The sequence below is a fragment of the Pteropus alecto genome, unplaced genomic scaffold (assembly GCF_000325575.1).
Source record: "Pteropus alecto unplaced genomic scaffold, ASM32557v1 scaffold433, whole genome shotgun sequence".
NCBI lineage: Eukaryota > Metazoa > Chordata > Mammalia > Chiroptera > Pteropodidae > Pteropus > Pteropus alecto.
Window position 1 is genome coordinate 869888 of NW_006433953.1, and position 6856 is coordinate 876743.

Genomic DNA, 6856 nt, shown 5'->3' on the forward strand with positions numbered 1-6856 from the left:
CCCATCTTCACCTGAGCTCAACAGATAAGAAGGGCAGAGCTGGCCAGAAAAGCAGCAGCTTTGCTGCCAAAGGGGGTAGGCTTGATTTCAGGCAGAAGGTGAGAACACATCACAGCAAATTTGGTAGGACATGAACAGGGAAAACCCACAGCTCTTCTAGTCTGAGTTTGTAGCCCTACTTGGAGCAAGCAGCAGATCAATCAGAAATTAAGCAGCGAGATCCTGGAAATGAGAGAACCATCAAAGGGCTGGAATAAGCTCTCTATCCATAGCCAGTGGACCGCAACACTACTTACATGCATGGGGATACCTGTAGAAGCCAAACTAAAAGCTAAAGCCAATACTAATTTGAGAACTAGCTGAACCCTGAATGCCCTCCCAGAGTGGGACAAGCAAAACTGTCTCCAGACATTTCCAAAAGTCCTCTAGCAGGAATAGGGGAGCAATATCAGCTGAGAACCACTGCTCTAGAGAAACTATTAAGAAAACAACGTTAAAAAAATTTTTTTAATCAGGAGATAAATTAAAATGGTATACTAAATTTTTTTTAAACAAAAAATGGCAGTAAATGAGGAACAGAACAAAAATGACATAAGACTTAAAGAAAATAAATAGCAAACTGACAGATATAAATCTAATGACATCAATAATTACATTATTGTAAATAAAGTAAACTTTCCTGTCAAAGATAAAAATTGTGGAGCTGGATATAGAAGCAAGATCCAACTATATGTAGTCTATAAGAGACATACTTTAGATCTAAAGACACAACCAGAATGAAAGTAAAAAGATCAAAATATATATATACCATGCAAATAGTAATTATAAAACTTGAACAGCTATATTAATCTACTTTAATCTACTTTAAGAAAGAAATATTACTAGAGACAGATAAGGACATTCTATAATGTCATTACACCTGGAAGGTATAAAAGTTATAATGTTTATGTACTTATAACAGAACCTCAAAATAACATGAAGCAAAATAAACAGAATTAAAAGGAAAAATAGACAACTCAACAACTACAGTTGTAGATTTCAATGTTCCACCCTTGAGCATTGATAAAGCATTTAGACAGAAAATTAATGTGATAAGGAAACTCGAACAATATCATTAACCACTTTGACCTGATAGTTACAAAAAACTCTACCCAACAGCAGAATACATTTTATTTTCAAGCACACCAAAAACATTCTCTAGAATAAATAATATGCTAGGCCATAGAACAAGTTTCAATAAAATTTGTAAAATGAAAATCATATAAAGATGGTTCTATAACCATAGAAAAATTAAAGTAGAATTCAACGATAAGAAGAAATTTAAAAGCCTCTCTCTCCCCTCCCCAATATTTAGAAATTAAAATATGTCTATATAATCCTTGAATCAAAGAAAAAATCACGTGGGAAATTAAAAAATAAATACCTTAAATTAAATAAAAATAAAAACAAAATTTATAAGATGCAGCTAAAGCTGGGTTTAGAGGGAGTTTTATCAATATCTATAACTGGCAATTTGCACATCTTAATCCTTCCCTTTTTCAGCCAATCTCCCAACATTTTTTCTATCTGGAAACTATCAAAATGTTCTCTATATCTATGAGTTTGTTTCTGTTTTGTTTGTTCTTTCATTTTGTTCTTTAGATTCCACTTGTGGGTGAAATTATGATATTTGTTTTTCTCTGTCCGACTTATTTCACTTAGCACAATACCCTCTAGTGCCATCCATGTGTTGCAAATGGCAAGATTTCATTCCTTTTTACAGCTGAGCAATATTCCATTGTATGTATGTATCACCTCTTCTTTATCTATTTATCTATTGATGGACGTTTAAGTTGCTTCCATATTTTGGCTATTGTAAATAATGCTGCAATGAACATAGGGATGCATATATCTGTTTGAATTTGTGTTTTGGGTTTATTCGGGTAAATATTCAGAAGTAGAATTACTGAGTCCTTCTTTGTCTCTTGGTAGACTTTGTTTTAAAGTCTATTTCATCTGATATAAATATTGCTACTCAAGCTTTTTTTGTTTCCATTTGCATGAAACATCTTTTCTCGTCCCCTTACTTTCAGTCTGTGTGTGTCTTTTGATCTGAGTGGGTCTCTTGTAGACAGTAAGTGTAAGGTCTTATTTTCTTATCTAGTTAGTCACCTTATATCTTTTGATTGGTGCATTTAATCCATTTACATTTAAAGCAATTATTGATAAGTATGCAGTTACTGCCATTCTGATAGTTATATTTTTGATCTTTTTTTCTTCTTCTTTTTCTTCTCCTTCTCCTTCTCTTTCTTCGAGAAGTACTTTTAACACTCTTTGTCATACTAGTTTGGTGATGATGGACTCTTTTAGATTTTTCTTGTCTGAGAAGCTCCTTATCTGTCCTTCAAGTCTAAATGATAGCTTTGCTGGGTAGAGTAATCTTGGTTGTAGGTCCTTGCTTTTCATCACTTTGAATATTTTGTGCCAGTCTTTTTTGGCCCGCAAAGTTTCTTTTGAGAAATCAGCTGACAGTCTTATGGAAGCTCCTTTGAAAGTAGCTAGATGCTTTTCTCTTGCTGCTTTTAAGAATCTCTCTTTGTCTTTAACCTTTGGCATTTTAATTATGATGTGTATGTGTACTGATGTGGGCCTGTTAGGGTTCGTCTTGTTAGGGACTACCTGTGCTTCCTGGAATTGTATGTCTATTTTCCTCACCAGGTTAGGGAAGTTTTCCTCAAACAGGTTTTCAATTCCTTGCTCTCTCTCTTCTCTTTCTGGTACCTCTACAGTGTGAATGTTGATATGCTTGATGTTGTCCCAGAGGCCCCTTAAACTATCCTCATTTTTTTCTGATTCTTTTTTCTTTTTACTGTTCTGACTGGGTGTTTTATGCTACCTTATCTTCCAGATCACTAATTCGATCCTCTGCTTCATCTAATCTACTGTTAATTTTCTCTAATGTATTCTTTATTACAGTTATTGTATTCTTCATTTCTGACTAGTTCATTTTTATTCTTTATTTCCATTTTTACATTTCCCATATCTTTGTAAAGTTCTCACTGAGTTCATCTACTCTTACCCTAAGTTTATTGAACATCTTATAACTTATAAGTTCAGTGTTTTGAACTCTATATTTGGTAGATTGCTTGCGTCCATTTTGTTTAGTTTTTTTTTTTTTTCCCCTAGAGTTTTGGTCTGTTCTTTCATTTGGGACATTTCTTTGTCTCCCCATTTTGGCTGCCTCCCTGTGTCTGTTTCTGTGTATTAGATAGATCTACCATATCTTCTGGTCTTGGTAGAGTGGCCTTATGTAGTAGGTATCCTATGGAGTTCAGTGATATGGAGTCCCTGGTCACCTGAGCCAGGTGCTTCAGGTGTGTCCCTTGTGTGGGCTGTGTGTACTCTCCTGTTGTAGTTGAGCCTTGATTGCTGTTGGCACATCAATGAGAGAGACTAATCCTTAGGCTGATTTACTGCGAGGACTGGCCATGACCACAGCAGACAAGCTGCTGTGCATGGACTATCCCAAGGAGCAGGATTTGCTTTAGCAAGACTCTGGTGCCTTTGGGTATGTTATTTGCAGAGGTGGTTGGCTGGTTTTCTGGTGTGGTCTGAAGCTAGTTACCAGGTGTGTTGGGTCTCAGGCTTCTTAGAATGGGCCCTGGTGCAGGCCAAGTTCAGCAGCTGCCTGTGCTCTCTTCCTGGCACTGGAACCCTGAGCTGGGGAGGCAGGTGTGAGGCTGGAACCCCTAGCTCCTCAGGTGGGGAACTCCACAGCTGAGATATCTCTTCTGCTTTTTAACCACCACACGTGGATTTTAACCACCCCTTCTACCAGTCTCTTCATGGCTTTTTCTCTATATCCTTAGTTATAGGAGTTCTGTTCAGCAAGACTTTGGGTGGTTCTCAATGATGGTTGTTCTTTAGTTTAGTAATTTTGATGTGGTTGTGGGAAGAGGCAGGAACAGAGTTTACCTACTTCATCATCTTCACCAGAAGCTGTCGAATGTGTTTATTTGATACATTTATATATTGCAAAATTATGACCGCCATAGTGTTAGCTAACACCTCCACCAAGTTATGTAATTACCGTTTCCTTTGAGTGGTGAGAACATTTAAGATCTACTCTTTTAGAAACTTTCAAGTATATAATACAGTATTATAATCATTACGCTGTATGTTAGATCCCTAGAACTATTCATCTTAAAACTGGAACTCTATACTCTTTGACCAACATCTTTCCATTTCTCTCAAGTCTATCCAGGCAGGATATCCTTCTTTCTTATGCTAAATAATATTCCATTGTATAGACCACATCTTCTTTACCCTTTCCTTCACCGATGGACACTTACGTTGTTTGCATATCTTGGCTATTGTGAATAATGCTGCAATGACTACGGGGGTGGAGATCTGTCTTCAAGATCTTGTTTTCGTTTTCTTTGGATATATACTCTGATGTGGAATTTTCCAATTTTCCATTTTTGTTTGTTTCAAGGTATTTTTTAAATTCCATTTTGACTTCCTCTCTGACACTGGTTGTTCAGCAGTTTGTTGTTTAATTTCCATATATTTATGAATTTTCCAGCTTTCTTCCTGTTATTGATTTCTAATTTCATAAAAATGTGATCAAAAAGATACTTGGTATCATTTTGATCTTCTTAAATTTGCTAATACTTGTTTTATGACCTACCATATGATCTATCCTGGAGAATTAGCCTCATTTCTATTACCCAGGAAAAACACTGTTAGTGGTTAATTTTATGTTCCATAACTTTCCAGTTTTCTAAATATGTATAATATATCATTTATAAATTATAAATTAATATAATAAAAATACATATCATAAATATTTAATACAATAAAATATACATACATACTATTATATATAAATGTTTTATTTTTAACTTTTTAATTTTTGAATTATATTTAAACAGAATTTAAATTTTCCCATAAAATGATTTTATAAACTGCCTTTTTCACCTTGTTGTAGGAGATATTTATCTTACCGGTCTAAAATAGCATTCATGTACCTATCCATCTCCTTTCCTGGGACATGCTCTTATTACATGCTTTAAATGGAAGATGCCATCATTTCAGAGATCTCACCCAGTACAAGCCCCCATTGATTTATTTGCTGTTGTTCAAGAATGTCTCAAACAGTCTAGCCAGGCAATAGTTCAGTGACTAGCCATATTACTCTGGATATTGCTCTCTCCTTTCACCTCCCCTCATTTTAAGGTTGAAGTCCACTGGAGATTGGAGAATTTGCTGAGGCTCAGGGGAAAGATAGGGATGTCCCACAGGAAAAAAGTAGGCCCACAGAGGGCAGAGGCTCCTCTGTCTTCGAGGAGAAGGAGCTTGAAGAGAGGCCCAAGAAAGGCTTGACATAGAAAACACTAAGGACAGTGCTTGGGACTGAGTAAATGTCCAATATGCTAGTTATTATTACTTCTATTATTATTACATTTCTCTCTTCATCTCTAGACTAGCTTCTCTTGTACCCCTCCAATCCAGTTTATTCCAACTCATTCCCCAATGGCAGCAAGAATGATCTTTTCTAAAAGTAAGTAGCCTGAAAACGAACCTATAGTGACAGCAAGCACATCAGTGGATGTCTGTAGCAGGGATGAGGGAGGGTGAACCGCAAAGGAGCACCTGGGAACTTTCTGGGAGGAGAGAAATGATCTATATCTTGACAGGTGGTGGTTACATAGGTGTATTCATCAAAACTCATCACACTTTATGGTTAAAAGGATGCATTTTGTTTTATATAAATTTTACCTCAAGAATATTTTTTAAAGGTAAGCAGCCTCCCTGGTCATCTATTACATTACTATATTTTCTCTTCTCCGTGACATTTATCAGTATACAAAATTAATTCATTTATTTCTTTATATGTCTGTTGTTCAACTCCTCCTGCCAGACTATCAAATTTTTGAGGGCAGTGGTGGACCCTGTCTTGTCCACCACTATAACTCCAGCATCTAGAGCTATGCCTGATACATAGCAGGACAATAAACTCTTCTTGACAGACTAACTGATTAAAGTCCTTCAGTGGTTCTACCTCCAAATTATATATTGATTTCATTCAGTCTCATTATCCTTAATACCACCACGTTAACCTAGAGTTCAATTATTTCTTGCCTGGATTATGCAATGGTCTCCTTTTGGGTATCCTTGCTTCCACCATTGCTCCTTCATTTTAGTCTCCTCAGGGGCCCTGTGGTGACCTTTTGAAAACTGAAACCAGGCGGGGCAAGATGGCACTGCCCTTAGCGTGTTCGTTGTGTCTGTGCCTCTGGGGAGCCAAACAATTGGGGATTTTTGCCGCTGATGACCGCAGAGGCATCAGTTTCAAACTGGAAGAAAAAACCGCCCACAGCAGCTTGGCACTCTTCAGAGGTGACACTGGTGTCAAATATGGCATGGTGGGATTAGAACCCACCAAATTGGCTCTGAATGTAGAGCGCTTCCGGGAGTGGGCAGTGGTGCTGGCAGACACAGCCGTCACCAATGGCAGACACTACTAGGAAGTGACAGTGAAGCGCTCCCAGCAATTCCGGATAGGAGTGGCAGATGTGGACATCTTTCGGGATAGCTGCATCGGGTTGACGATTATTCCTGGGTGTTCGCCAATGCCCAGCGCAGTGGCACACCACATTGACCAATGAGAAAGTCCTTACTGAGGGCATTGGACAGTCAGAGAAGGTGGGCCTGCTGCTGGAGTACGAGGCCCAGAAGCTGAGCCTGGTGGATGTGAGCCGGGTCACTGTGTTCCACACACTACAGACAGATTTCTGGGGTACAGTAGTGCCTGCCTTTGCCCTTTGGGATGGAGAACTGCTGACCCACTCCGGGCTTGAAGTGCCGGAGGGTC

At 37.9% G+C, this 6856-nt stretch overlaps 1 pseudogene; it reads left to right on the forward strand.

Moving 5' to 3' along the window:
- The first annotated feature begins 6239 nt into the window (after positions 1-6239).
- Positions 6240-6856, forward strand: part of LOC102878974 — a 3356-nt pseudogene continuing 2739 nt past the window's right edge.